This window comes from Taudactylus pleione, unplaced genomic scaffold, assembly GCF_031769625.1.
Source record: "Taudactylus pleione unplaced genomic scaffold, aTauple2 ptg000122l, whole genome shotgun sequence".
NCBI lineage: Eukaryota > Metazoa > Chordata > Amphibia > Anura > Myobatrachidae > Taudactylus > Taudactylus pleione.
The window spans coordinates 11,952,899-11,967,906 of NW_028284524.1; positions in this window are offsets into that span (position 1 = coordinate 11,952,899).

Sequence of the window (15,008 nt, forward strand, 5' to 3'; positions counted from 1 at the left end):
TTCAGAGAGCTAGCTCTGGCACGGTCATAACAGCAGTTGGGAGGGCGGGGGTGGCCAGAGCAGAAGGTGGAACAGAGAATAAGGTTACTTGGCATATACTGTATACTTTTCTTATATAAAAATAAATGTCCTGACTCACTGACTAATCAATGCCCAGCCCAAACCCCTGGACCTAGAAGCATGAAATTAGGGAGTATATTCCTTCCGTGACCTAAGCACCCACTGAGCAGGGATTTTTTCAAAATTTTACTCCTAAGGGGTTGAAAAGGGGTACAATGTTTCCTCCCCCTGTGCACTGTCCTGCCCTAGCCAATGTGGTGCTCTAGGCAAGATTTTGGCTGGTGCCCCCTAGTTGATAATCCCACCACCAATCTTAGGGGTCTATTCATAAAGCAGTGAAAAGTCCTGTTTAGCTTAAAACAGGACTTTTAACTGCTTTCGTCAGTTCATACCATGGAGAAGAGTATTCCTTCTACAGCGACACCCCCGCTTCGTGTATGAATCGCATCACCATACTTTTGTATGGTGAGTGCAATTCATTATCCGCTGCATACAGATTCGCCACCTGATGATGGCGTAATCTGTACCGCAAGCCAAACAGAGCAGGGAAGTTGCATACTTCCCTGCTGTCTGCCCGACACCCGGCACTGGCCCTGCCCCCTTTTGCCCAGCGTCCTTTGCAGCAGGTCAGACCTGACCTGCTGCTCGAGGACACCGGCGCATGCACAGTTAGAATGCAGACATTTCACACTCCCTATATTTCTGTATTCTCACTACACCCAGGAGGCCTGATACCGCAGGAAGACATCAGACAGGTAAGTCTATATGAACATCACTCTATATCACATCAATGTGATGTAATATATAGTGAGATTCTTCAGTAGCCACTTCATGTTCTACATGAATAGACCCCTTAGTGTTTATACACAGACTCCAAAAGATATATCAAATCCAGAGGTATATAAATGATGCCAGAAAGTTTAATGTCCACGAGACTGCATGAAAAGCATTCCAATGTTTCGGACCCTCCAGGGCCCTTTGGCAAGGAGATGTGTGATATAAAAACAAACAATAGGCAGCCAGATATACAATACACACACTCTCTCCCAGACTCCTACATATATAATCAAAAGAGCCGCGCTGAACTGATGACATCACTTCAGTACACCACCGCGAACCAGAAGTCATGACATACGGAACAAACATCTAATTGCAAAAACCTCATCAGGACACAATCTAAGGCCAAGCATGTGTGGCCCATGCACATAGTCAAGAGACAAGGCAGCACAAAGGTCCACAGCAAATCTACCGTCAGAAATCAACACCAGGTTACTGCGCATGTGCACCACAGTGTGTCACGCATACCAATGGAGCCTGCGCAGGGCTTCTAAATATACACTACAAGCACTACACGGTCATTGCGCTCACAGCCAGGAATGCCCTGCGTCCATTATGAATGCAATATGTATGTGTGTATATTACACTCACACACATTTTATATATATATATATATTTATATATATATATAAATATATAGTCCATAATGGGCGGCACTATTCTGTGTTTCCACAATCTATAGAATAAAGGCATGGACGTCAGCATGATGTAGATCAACGTTTCAATTCTATTCCAGAATTTTCCTCAGGAAATAGAATTGAAACGTTGATCTATATCATGCTGGCGTCCGTGCCTTTATTCTATTGATTGTGGAAAGACCGAAGAATGCCGCCCATTATGGACTATATATTCGTATGCCATAGGGATGGCACCAGGGCGATTCATATTAGGATAGGGCGTGCCAATCACCGGGACTTTTTATATATAAAAACAGTAGAGCTGTGAAATGCCCCTAGGCAAACCAGATGCCATAGGCATTTGCTTAGAATGCCTATGCCTAGGGCCGGTTCTGTTCCTGCCTGATTGACTCATCAATGCCCAGCCCAAAGCCCTTGACATAGAAACATGAAATTCAGGTGGTATATTTTTTCCATAACCTAAGCACCCACTAAGCAGGGCTTTTTCTAAATTCGATTCCTAATGGGGTGAAAAGGGGTCAAATGTTTCCTCCCCCTGTGCAGTGTCCTGACTGATTGACTCTTCAACGTCCAGCCCAAACCCCTGGACCTAGAAACATGAAATTTGGGAAGTATATTCCTTCCATGACCTAAGCACCCACTAAGCAAGGATTTTTCAGAATTTGTCTCCTAAGGGGGCTGAAAAGGGGTAAAGTGTTCCTCTTGACCGAGGTGATTGGGTGACAAAGAAACATGGTCCAAGTGCTGCGGGACTGTAAGCTCATAGTCTGAGATAAGAGTACTATGGCACATAAGGGGGTTTTTACAGCACTGAGCAGAACCCTCAAAGACATCAGGGGCAAAAATGGAGTGATGGCGGGTGTCGCCATGCAGCTAGCTGGAGACTTCGGTTAGACTCTGCCAGTAATACCGAGGGGGACTCGAGCTGATCTGTGGCCTCTCAGGAAGAACATGAGGGTCCACTTGAGTGGTGATGTCTCCACTGGCAGTTCTCTAAACTCCTAGTCAAAATAGGGGACAGAGAGTATCCTGAGTCCAAGGGAAAGGTGAATATCCCTGCAGGCCTAGGCTCAGTAGTGAAGACTACAAAAATATACTGGTAGGTTAATTGGCTCCAAAACATAAAATTAACCCTAGTGTGTATGTGTGTGAGCATGTGATAGGGAACATTGGCCCTCATTCAGACCCACTCGCGAGCGGCTGTCCACTCGCAAGTGGGTCGATGGTCCGCACTGCGCATGCGCACGACGGAGGGAGCTCCGTCATGCGCATGCGTGAGACGCGACGAGCGAAGGACTTTCCTTCGCTCAGAGTGTCTCATCAAAGGGGGCGTGCTGTCGATGTTGACCAAGGGAACGCCTACCGTCTGAAGCCGGCCCCACTGACATCACTAGTGATGTCAGTGGGAGCCAAAATCACTCCTGGCCTTGCGGTTGAAAAACTCAACCGCAGGCTTTTGCTCGCAGTTTCGATGGTCGCGATGGTCAAGACCATCGCGACCATCATCCTGCACGCTCGTATATGCTGTGGGTGGTAACCCACAGCTATACGAGCGTCCAGGAGGATGCTCCATATTAATGGAGGTGGGCCCTGATTCAGAGCGAGCACTCTGGTCAGAGCGTCCGGCTCTGAATCAGGGCCATAGATTGTAAGCTCCACTGGGGCAGGGAATGATGTGAATAGCCAACTATTCTCTGTAAAGCGCCGCGGAATATGTGTGCGCTATATAAATAACTGGTAATAATAATAATAATAATAATAATAAATAAAGACTCTAGCAGACCTCACAGCCAGGATATACCCTGTTTTTTGCGATATCCCAAAAAAAAGTCCATGGACTGGCTGGGTGAGCATGCCATTTTGACCCTCAAGAACGACACAGCTACCCTCATTAATGACACTCTACTTCAGACATTTGATAGGGCATAAATGGAGTACAGGTCTGTGGACTCAGTAGTGCAAATGGATGACACACTCCACTACCCTGTGGAGCTCCTCAACCTCTTCAACCCTCTTCTCCTGCCTCGGGCTTGGTAACAAATTGAATGCCTCTAGCCAGGGGCAGGGTATATATAGAGGAGGACCCAGTGCATCCTGGGAGCTAAAGCTTGTAACTGGTGCCTAGATCACTCCAACCACACACCCCAAGGTAATTCCTGTGGACCCTATGGACCTTGAAGAAAAAGAGTTAACAAAGGTATGTTATACCATAACTCTTATTTTTATTGCTGCAGATTGATAGCAGCTATCATTGTAATAAGGTGAATAGCTTGCAGCAGCTTTTACTAAAATATTAATAAACGTGGGAGGAATTCAGACGCATTCAGCCATTCAGAAGTGAACGTTGGATGTCATCATCATCAGTTCACAATTTGAACCACTAGTCGAGCACCTGCAAGTTTCCGTCTCCTAAAATATAAATATAGAAAGATAACACTGTAGTTGTGAAATATATTTAGTTGACAACAGAGAAGATCGATTCCAATGTTTCTATAAACAAGAGTCGTGTAGACACGAGATAAATGTGAGACAGTCTGAGTTAAATTATTGTGGTCTATATGTATGAGACTATAAAGTTAGATATGTTATACAAGGCAACTATTTTTGGATGATGATTAGCTTTATAATATGAATTATATGGTATGTGTCTTATTATTTACATGGAAAAATAATTATGTATAACTATTTTTTTAGATTTAATAGTTTTTCTTTTTTAATAATCTTGTTGTTCGATATCCATATTGAGTATTATCGCTTTATTTATTTGATTTGCTATATTGATCGTCTACACTGATATTTAGTGAGCAAACGGCCACTTTTTATTATTATTTTTATTTATAAAGTATCACCGTACATAGGCAAATAACATACAGTACAGGAGTACATGGTTATACAGTGAACAGTAATATATTGTTACAGACAATAGACAAATTGACATAGATACATATAAACAACACTCAAAATGCTTTGTTTTGTTTATGATTGCCAGCAGGGCCGGCTCTTGGGGTGTTCGACCAGTGCGGTCGAACAGGGGCGCCACACCATAGAGGGCGCACCCCTTCCCAACATCCCGATCCTTCTGTTCCACCCATGGGCCGAAGTGGTCTGCGGGTGGTCAAATTGGGAGGTTGGGGAACCCCACTGCTGCAGCTGTGCGGCGGTGCCGAACCCCAGAGTAGCAGAATGGATGCTGTGTGCATGCACGTGGCATCCATTCAGTGCCGGGAGAGGGCTGAGGGAAGCCCAGCTAGTGATGGAGTGCTGGGCTTACCCCCAGCCTGACATTATTTGGAGGCGTGCCATGCGGGCACGCCTCAAAAAAAAAAACACACTTAGGGGGCGTGGCCTATAGTAATTAGGCCATGCCCCCATTTCCAGTCACGCATGAGTATTGGGTGCTATTAACTGAGCCGGCACAGAGTGCTCCAACCCCTGGAGCCGGTCATGATTGCCAGACAGCACCAGTCTGTGCCGGGCCGCACTAGGGGTATATTTATCAAAGTTTGATTTTACATTCGATTTTATGTTCGATTTAGCTCACCTCAAATTGAATCCAATCGAATGTAAATATCCCTCATCAAATCCCACATTTACTAAAATTTAATTTTAGAACCGTTTCTAAATCGAATTCGATTTGGTTTGATTTTGAATAGTGATTTGATGTTCGATTTTGCATGCACATGTACAAATCGAACACCAAATCCCACTCAAATCGAACTTCAAATCCCCAAAGGTATAGACCTGCTTCATGCTTTCAATTTTAGCATGAGCAGATCTGATTGACACAGATGCATGCACAGATCAGTGAGAAACATGCATGCATCTGTGTGTAAAATGCTTGTAAAGTGTTAAATTTAAAAAAAAAATTATGTGGGGCCCCGTCCCCCCCTTAAAGCACAACCAGCCGCAGACGTTTCAGAGTCAGTCCTGGTTGTGACAATACAGGGGACAAAAAACTTAGAGGTCCCTTGTATTTTGTACAACCAACACTGGGCTCAGCAAGCCTGTCCTAGTTTTCGAAATACAGGGGACAAAATGAGTAGGGGTCCCCTGTATTTGCCATAACCAGCACTGGACTCTTTCTAGTGGGGGTGTAATGCCACTGCCAGGGGAACTCTTTCACCGGGTCCCCCAGTTATAGCATTATGTCTGACCGCTAGTCAGCCCAGGCCGATGATCCCTGGGAAGGTGGGGACCCCCCCAATAAAGGGGTCCCCCTCTCCATGGCACCTCAGGCCTGGGCTGATAGCCCGGGGCTATCCCTTGCACCCCTGGGTGGTGGGTGCCGGGTTGAAAGTGTAAAGGGTGGAATGGAACTGTGTAAAATAAAGACAACACACACCGTGAAAGTTTAATACACACATACGCACTCACACATGCTCACCTACAATACCTGGACAGGTCCTATTTTCCAAGTAGGCATCCAGCATCTTCTTAAAACAAAAAAAACGAGGAGCCCTAAGGACAGTACTACCCAAATGACCGCTCAGACGCGTCATTTCTCTTAGAAATGCTGGGGCTGAGCGTTCATTGGCTGAGAGGTGAGCCTCCACCTCTCTCAATAATTGAATGTTCCCACCATTGACTTCAATGGTGAGAACCACTATATAACCTTTAGTAACCTAGTGGCTCTCACCATTGAAGTCAATGGTGGGAACTGTTCTTTGGCTGAGAGAGGCAGAGGCTCAATGAATGCTCAGCTCTGGTATTTCTAAGTGAAATGCCACATCTGAGCGGTAAGTCGGATAGTCATGTCCGTAGAGGACGGGACTAAGTTCGTGAGTCGGGCTCCTGTTTTTTTTGCTTTAAGAAGATGCTGGATGCCTACTTGGAGAAGAGGACCTGTCCAGGTATTGTAAGTGAGTATGTGTGAGTGTGTATGTGTGTAATAAACTTATACATTCACGGTGTGTGTATTGTCTTTATTTTAATTTTTCTTTACAGGGCAGGATTCAGGCCTGACCTATTCATCTTCCGACTGAATATTTTTGGGGCCGGTGATAATGTTATGATGCTACAGTGTGATCTTCCGCCTATAACACCAACATGTTGTTCCCTTAGTGACTTAATATACACACCCGTACTTAGGCTGGTGCCAGGACTTACTCTCGGCACAGTGTGGGCTTATCTTACTAACACCTGAAGGTTGGAGATGGTACGCAGTTGGGACGTACCTGAGCTGGCAATCTTGATCTACGTAGAGGCTGAATATGAATACCCAGCGATGTACTTGGCGAGGACTGATACGCCAGCAGGTGGACAACAGGTAAGACAGTTCCCAGTTGCCAGCAGAGATGGTAATTCCGCAGATATGATTGCACACCGGGTGTGAGTGGGCCATAGATAGTGATGGAGATATGCTGCTGTAGGACTGCACTAGATGGTAAGAGTCGCAGGTATGAATGGGAACCGCTGACTTGTATGCAACTGGGCCGCAGGAAGGAGCAGCAACTGGCTACAGATAGTGCAGCTGAACTGTAGACTGATGTGGATGATTGATAACGCAGCTAGGCCGCAGGCTGGTAACATGGCTGGACCGCAGGCTGGTAACACGATCACAGCAGACTGGGAGATACTCGACCAGCAACACAGATGAACTAGCACAGGTAAATGGCTCTGACGAGACAAGAGACCGGGAGCAGGATGGAACCAAACAGACTGGACTCTAGGAACAGACTATCACTGGCAGGGAATGCTAGGGCTGACTGCAATTTAACAGCAAGAGGAGCCAATGCAAGCCAGCTTCCTTGATTGGACATTAATTTGCAGCTGAGCTGCACACACATTGAGGACTTGATTACAGACTGGCTGCAGCTGAATGCTTCCACAATATTGACAGCTTCCCTGCTGCCTAGTAACAGCCAGGACTGGAAATTGCTAAGGCTGTCAGAAATCTCTGCAGCGGATGGGAACAGCAGGTCTATTCATTTGAGGATTTTCAGTCTGATTTGGTGTTCGATTTCAAATCGAATATTAGTAAATAAGGGATTTGTGTGTTGGTCTACATAAAAGGTCCGATGTTTTTCCAATGTTCGATTTTGAGTGAAATTGAGTTTTATGTTCGATTTGACATTTGATTTTGCCTTTAGTAAATCTCCAAATGCAAAATCTAATGAAAATCGAATGTCAAATCACACTAAAATCAAAATCGAACATTAGTAAATATACCCCTAAATATTCGTCGGACATGTACTATGGTAAATTTCTCTAGATACTTTATGCTGTATGATCATATTGGTTTGCATGTTAACGTTTTAATGTTTTATACAGTATTCTAATTAATTATGTATTTTGGAGTCTATTTCAATATTTAATTTTGTTTGATTGTTTATGAGATCTTTTTACAGTATATTAATGGGAATTTGAAGCCCATGACAGTATCATCTAGTTCAGTGGTTCCCAACTCCAGCCCCCAAGAACCTCCTACAGGTCATGTTCTAAGGATATCTGTCTCTGGAAACCGGTGCAATAATTATTGACAAAATCGAGTACAGTAACTCACCTGTGCTTGCTTAAAGATATCCACAAAACATGACCTGTTGGGGGTACTTGAGCACTGGAGTTTGGAACCACTGGTCTTCAATTTTTATTTATAGTATTGATTGATAAAATATTGCTGGTTTCTACCAATATGGCTTTCTCTTCAATCACAAATTATTAATATGTTTTATTCATTTTTTTCTAAGTTTGCGAATTAAAAAATGAACAGCTTCTGCTAATATTATAATTGATTAAACCCCCTTATATATTGGTGTCTGCAGGATGGAAATACACTCACTTAAAGTGTTCAATCTAGCTTCTTGATCGTGCAGGGAGCTGATCAAGAATGGGGGCACAACTGTGCATACCAAAAAGCTGGCACTCTCTGGGGAGGGCGTGGCTTCATGAAACTCCTTGCCATCATTCCAGGGGGTGATGCTGTGCACATTCACACGGCATCTATTCAACCTCTGCTTACTGCGCCCCCCACTACCTCCAGGGGAACATTGTGGCCCACTGGGGGGGGGGAGCAACTGGGAGAGGCGCACCAGCAAAGCGGGAGGCAGGGTGCCGCAGGCCCATCGTCAGCAGGGCGCCTCCATGAGGGCAAAGTGTGATTTCAGCCTTTTCAAATCGAACAGATTGTTGAAGCAGCCTAGCTAACTTATTAAAAGCATATTAGGCCATTTGTGAGGCATAAGGGTTTATTATTTATTCTGATGATCTACACTTGTTCTCCTTATGAAAACCGTTGATTCAATAAATGTTAAGCTGGGTACACACTAGATGATATTTTAGCGATTTGTCCAATATCAGCTGGCCGGTACACATTAGACGATCTGGTGCCCGACTGACCGCATGATATGTCAGCTTGTCGGTGGGGAGGGGTCGTCCATTGGATCACTGGGTACACACATCAGTTAGTGTGTACCCAGCTTTAGATTTAACATAATTTAATTGATCCTTTGTGAGTCTCAATGTGATAGTGTAAATTTTAATGTAATATTTACCTGCAATGAATATTTATTTGGTGTACTTCGTTTTAGAATATTGGAATACTATTGCGTTCAATGGTCATTTTAGGAACATGTTTAAAGTTAAAATGCCCACGTAGTTAGATGCTGCAAGTAGCATTTTAACAATGTCGGGATTTGGCGCCAGGTTCTTCGTGTCTACACAGTCACTTTAGACATGCCATACCAAACCTATACACTTGTACTACCTCATATATAAGTTCTGGGATAAAGTGAGTACAGGTGAGAATATAGCGCTGAATGGGAAAGGGGGCTGCTAGAGATGAAGAATGGATGCTCATACTGTCATTACAGTAACTTATTTATGTAAATTGTTGTGCTTCACAGACTGAACTATATACTAGTATAGTATTTTTTTGATGCTGGACACAGGGCCTGATTCAGAGCCGGACGCTATTTGCGCTCGCTCGTTCAGAAAAAGGGGCCAGCTATTTAAATTGAGCGCTCGCTCTTTGCGGTCTGTTAACGCCTCTATGTCTGAGCGAGCGAACGAAACATGCGCTCGCTATTTTGTAAAGGCGCCCACTGGCCGCTCGCATCCTACGTCATCACCGCTATTTATTAGATTAATCGAGTACATCGAAAGGCGTCTGAACTGCTCGCAGTGCTTGTGGTTGGATTTTCCTACCGCAATCATGTGAACAGTTCAGGCTAAGAAACAACCAAGTGACGTGGTCGATGACGCTGCTTTGTTAAATATGCACACCCTTAAAACGCCCATTTTGACTGTTTGGCACGCCTGCGTTCGGATCACCACTCCCCGTTTTCAAGCACCTTCCCCTGTTACCACCCACAAACGCCTCATCCTGTCACTCAAATTAGCAGGCACTCGCTATTTAGCGAGCACTCGATTTCCGACCGCAATGACTGGTTGGCGCATGCACATTACTACCCATACGCATGCGCAGATGTGCGAACATCGCTCGGAGCGAACGAGCAGCCGCTTATGAGCGGCTCTGAATCAGGCCCACAGTCAGTTGAAGGTACTGTACTGCCTTCAGTTTTTTTTTTATTATATATGTTATATATATGTTTGTGTTATATATATATTATTGCCACCTCCAGACAGCTGCTTTAATATTTGGAGGAATAATACATAGTTATAAATCTTTTATTTTTCAATTAAGCACCACAAAGGGTATCTTAACTCACTGCCTGTGTAGCTTCCCCTTAAGTCCTTTAAGGGAAAATTATTAATCCCTGTTTCTTTCCTTTCAACTGTGTAGGATGTAGGAAGTAGAATAAAATGATGCAAGGGCTTTTTTATTAATGATGAAAAGTAAATAACTCTCATTGGCACACAGGTCTTGTAGTCATGAACGTCAGGTTATATTGGCACTTAACCGACACCTACATTTCATGATTAACTATATTGAGTGTGTACAACTGTACATATTTATTTAAATGCCAATGCTGTTGTGCCAGTAGATTCTGCCAATTATATTGCAGTTCTTACAGGTAGCCAGAGTAACTTGCACAGAAAGTTAGGCAACTAGACAACACTAAAGATTACATTGCCTCTCTATATACATTACTCTTATATGAGAAAAGGCATGAATGTAGGCAGCCTGAGCATGCTTGGTGTTTTGCATGTGTGGGCAGGGGTGGTGTATTAATTTGGGAACTGAGGGGGTGAGTCTTTGCTGTGACTGGGTCTGGCTTTTCACTGTGGGAATTCCTCTGCTACAGTAGCTCCATCCCCTATTTATTCAGCTTTTCTAAGGAACCTGTGACATCAGATGTGGGAACAAAGACAATTTACAGGTAGAGACTGGATTACGTTATGTTTAAAAAACAATACAGAGTAGATAGAGGCTATAAAATAGATGAGTAGATCATTGAGTCTTGCCGCTTAGTCAGTATTAGACAGGTATGCACCACCATTAGAATACAGTACTGCTTTTCTTATAATTAGTAGGTTGCGTATGCAAAGTACTGAATTTGACATGTATTTCTGGAGCTTGGAAATCAAGATCAAATTAGAATATAGCATGTGCTAAGAGACAGGGTGGCCATGTAATATTTATTATGTCAACTAGGTAATAAAATGTACAATATCATCACATCATCAACTAGGCAATGAAATGTACTATATATATATATATATTTGCATGCTGCAATATTGTTTGGTCAGTCGTGCCACCCCCAAAGCGTTGGCAGTGTGGTGAGCATCACAGGCTTAGCGAAGACTCTTATATTGATATTGAAACCATTAATTTATTATTTAACTAATTAATAAAAGCCTATGTTAAGCAGCAGAGTGTGTGTGTGTGTGTGTGTGTGTGTGTGTGTGTGTGTGTGTGTGTGTGTGTGTGTGTGTGTGTGTGTGTGTGTGTGTGTGTGTGTGTGCCGACTGAATGATTGGAAACCTCTGATTTAAGATCTCATGTCCAACGTCATCAATTTTGTGCTCTGAAATTATTTCCTTTTCTTCAAAGAAGAAGCTAATAGATACATTATTATACTGTGTGTAACTCACAAGATGAAACATGTACAAAATCTGTGGGTTTGCAGTTATTACTGACACAATTCCCAGCACTGTACAGTGAAGAAATAAAGCAAAGTACAAAAATATAGGTGCCCAACAAGCAAAAATTCAGTTTTTCAAATTAACCTCCCTTTTGAGGTCTGTGAAAACTTCATTGCAAATGTTGTACCTAAATTTTACATCTTTCTCCTAAAATACTGCTTGGTTTTATGTTAATTGTTGTGCAATAATTAACCATGATGATGAGGACTGTCTTTTACAGGTGTCACATTTGACATGTTTGAATATTTTTATCACATTGATTAAAATGAACCTAGAAATGCGCTTTCTTGCAGAAGTGCAACCGAGAATATGCCATGTGGCTTTATTAGAAGAATAGGGACAAGACTGAATATGTTATGTCTGAGGTGGCTCAGAATTCAAGTCCTTTTGCGGGAAGGAAAAGGCGCACCCTCCCTCAAAGTAGAGGACAAAGTTGTAATGTGCTTTGTACTCCCCTTTATCTAATTTATGTAATCCTGTCCCACAAAATTGTATCTCGTTTCTTCAGCGGAAAGCAGTCCACACTTACTGTAGGAATGACCTTTATCCAGCTAACTCCTCCGTCAACCGATGTAAACCCAAAGACACTGGCATCTTGGTCTGCACATTCATGTGTTTTATGCAAAATCAGGCTCACCTGTGTAAATGTAGGGATGTAACATCACAAATTAATATTTGCACTGCGGTCTTACACTTTTGTAAATCACCTATTGTGAGATAAATGATTAGTACATATTACTTATGTTTGTGGTACAGCAGAGGTAATCAAGAGGGATTTCTGGGTTGAATCTCATTTGCAGAGAAGTTTTAAATGGTTCTTAAGTCCCTGCTGAGTGGGAATATATATATGCATTTGAGGTGTTTTAAACTAGTAACATCTTTGTAAAAAAAGATAAAAAGAGTAAATGATTATTTATGTAACCATGAATAAACTACCAAGTTAATTTTTTGCATTGCCTGGTGAATGTTTCCTGATTACATCGTGTGTATTATCCATTTTATTACATTACAACATTATTTCTACATCAATATAAAGAAGAATAATTGCCAAAGAGCAGAAGGATTTGAAACAATAGCATATTCAAACCATAGTTTACTTTAATGACTATTCACAACAGAAAAATAACTTACAATATAATAACATACAATCTCCACATAGTTACAATAACAATAATGTGTTTGTGTTGTTATTCATAATTTACAATGTATCAAACTCTCCTCAAGTGAGGAGACTACAGGGACCCATTTAACGACAATCGCATGTGCAATATGATCTGGGTGCGTTGATCTGCGTGATTAGCGCCATTGATCGCATTGCAAGATGCGATCTTAGCTCCGACATTTTGTCAAATAGCCCCGCAGGGACAGGAGCCCTTCCCTGCGAGGTGCTCAGGGTGACGAGACCGTCTCTTCAGTCCTGTGCCGGGCTCCTGCGCATGCATGGTCTACAGACCTCTGGAACCCTCTCACGGTTAGTTTTACGATATTTAGCCCAGAGGCTATAGCAGCAGCAGCACAACACCATCTTTAGGTGGTGTTAGCTGCCGGGGCCAAGCTCCGGAATGCTTTACTTTGCATTCCAGAGCTTGGTAAACCTGACAGCATTGCATCCCCTATTAAAATCTATGGGGGCTGCAGCTGGTGTCGGAAATAGAGGGACAGCAGCAGATATTGGAGATATCTGCTGCGGTCCTTCCATAATACATTGCAGGGATTAGGGATGTGCAGGCTCGGATTTACTCGGTTCTTATCGCCACTTTACCGCAAGTTCAGATTTATTATATTGGCTATCCAAAACACATGACAGGCGATAGCCAATAAAATGCTGTTCTGAGATCCGAGTAAATCCGAGTAAATCCGAGCCTGCACATCCCTAGCAGGGATACTAAATGTTTGCGGATATCCCCGAAAACTGATGTTTTTCAGGGAATATGCAGTAAATAGTTAAAGACAAATGGGCCCCTAAATGTTATTGTGGGACTGCTGTTGCTGGGTCACTCATTTATACATGTAGTACCATGTCATCCGTTGTGTTAATGTGAAATACGTCTGTAAACAGTAAAAGAGAGCATTGCTTTAGAATAGGGGTTCAGTGAATTAACTAACAAAGAAAAAATCATCTATGAGTCTTTTGAAACTTAAATACTCATTTTAATTTTAGTCCAATTAATTATGACAAACTGTTAAATTTTGCAGTCTGTGTACTAATTGATCCTGTCCATGGGATTTTGGATGAATTAATTGCTATTTCATCTTTAAGTGCAACACTGATAGTGTCTGCATATGAACCCTAGCATTGTAAAATAGAGCACCGCACATAAATATTGCGAGGCATACTGTATACAGCTGTATACAATCTTAACCCAGAATTCGCAAAAATATTTTTGTTGGTCTACATTTACAGCTGTTTTATCTGGGAACTTGTCTTTGGCACTACAATATATATATATATAGAATATGTAGGCAAAAGCAAAATTATATTATTTTATGTCCAGGGCCGGATTAACGCTTGTGGAGGGCCCAAGGCAACTAAATTGTAAGGGCCCCTTTCAAGCCACATGGAGCCTACCAACTCCCAGCCACACCGAACCTACCATCCCCCCTCTCCACCACGCCACACGGAGTCTACCACCTCTCCCCCAACCTGATTACTCACCTCATGATTCTGGATGCCGGCAGAGCGGCTCCCGAGTCCCTCATCAGTGTCATGGATGTGATGTGTCACGTAACACTGATGAGGGGACTCAGGAGCCGCTCTGTGCTGCATGCCTTAGAACTCAGAGCATTTGCAGCTGAGCTCCCACCTAGACACCTATTCTCGACAGGGTCACACTGACCTGTGTGATTTGATATTGTTCATTGCGTCCAATATCGTCCAGTGTGTACGTGGTCAACGACCAATGATGAGCGCTCACGCAGGTCGTTGAAGATGTCGTTCATCGCCTGAACATGCAGGCCACCCTGACGATATCATCAGGTTGTGCTTGTTCAGGGATAAGGGAGGGTGCCGTCACTGAACGATATCATTAATGATATCGTTCAGTGTGTGTACTCTTTATCATTAACGACATTGAGCCCGGCACTGCAGGGCAAACACTAGACGATATCGGTCATTGAGCATATCGTCTAGTGTGTATGAGCCTTTAGTGTCCAGAGACCCTTTGGCTTCTGGACAGGTAACTAAGTCCATCAGTGATACAGTTTATGCAGACCTTGGTGCTCTATAATTCTCATCATGTATAGTAAAGTTGGTTAAATAAATTATATTTTCTTTGTCCTTTAAATACCCCATCTCAATTACTGCACTAGTTTATATAAGAATGTTAAGAACTGGATTTATTTTTCAGAATAATTAGCATTGTACAGTGCTGTTGAAAAATCGGGACATTTCCTAGGCTGAAATTTTTCAGGAACAATTTGATGAAAAAC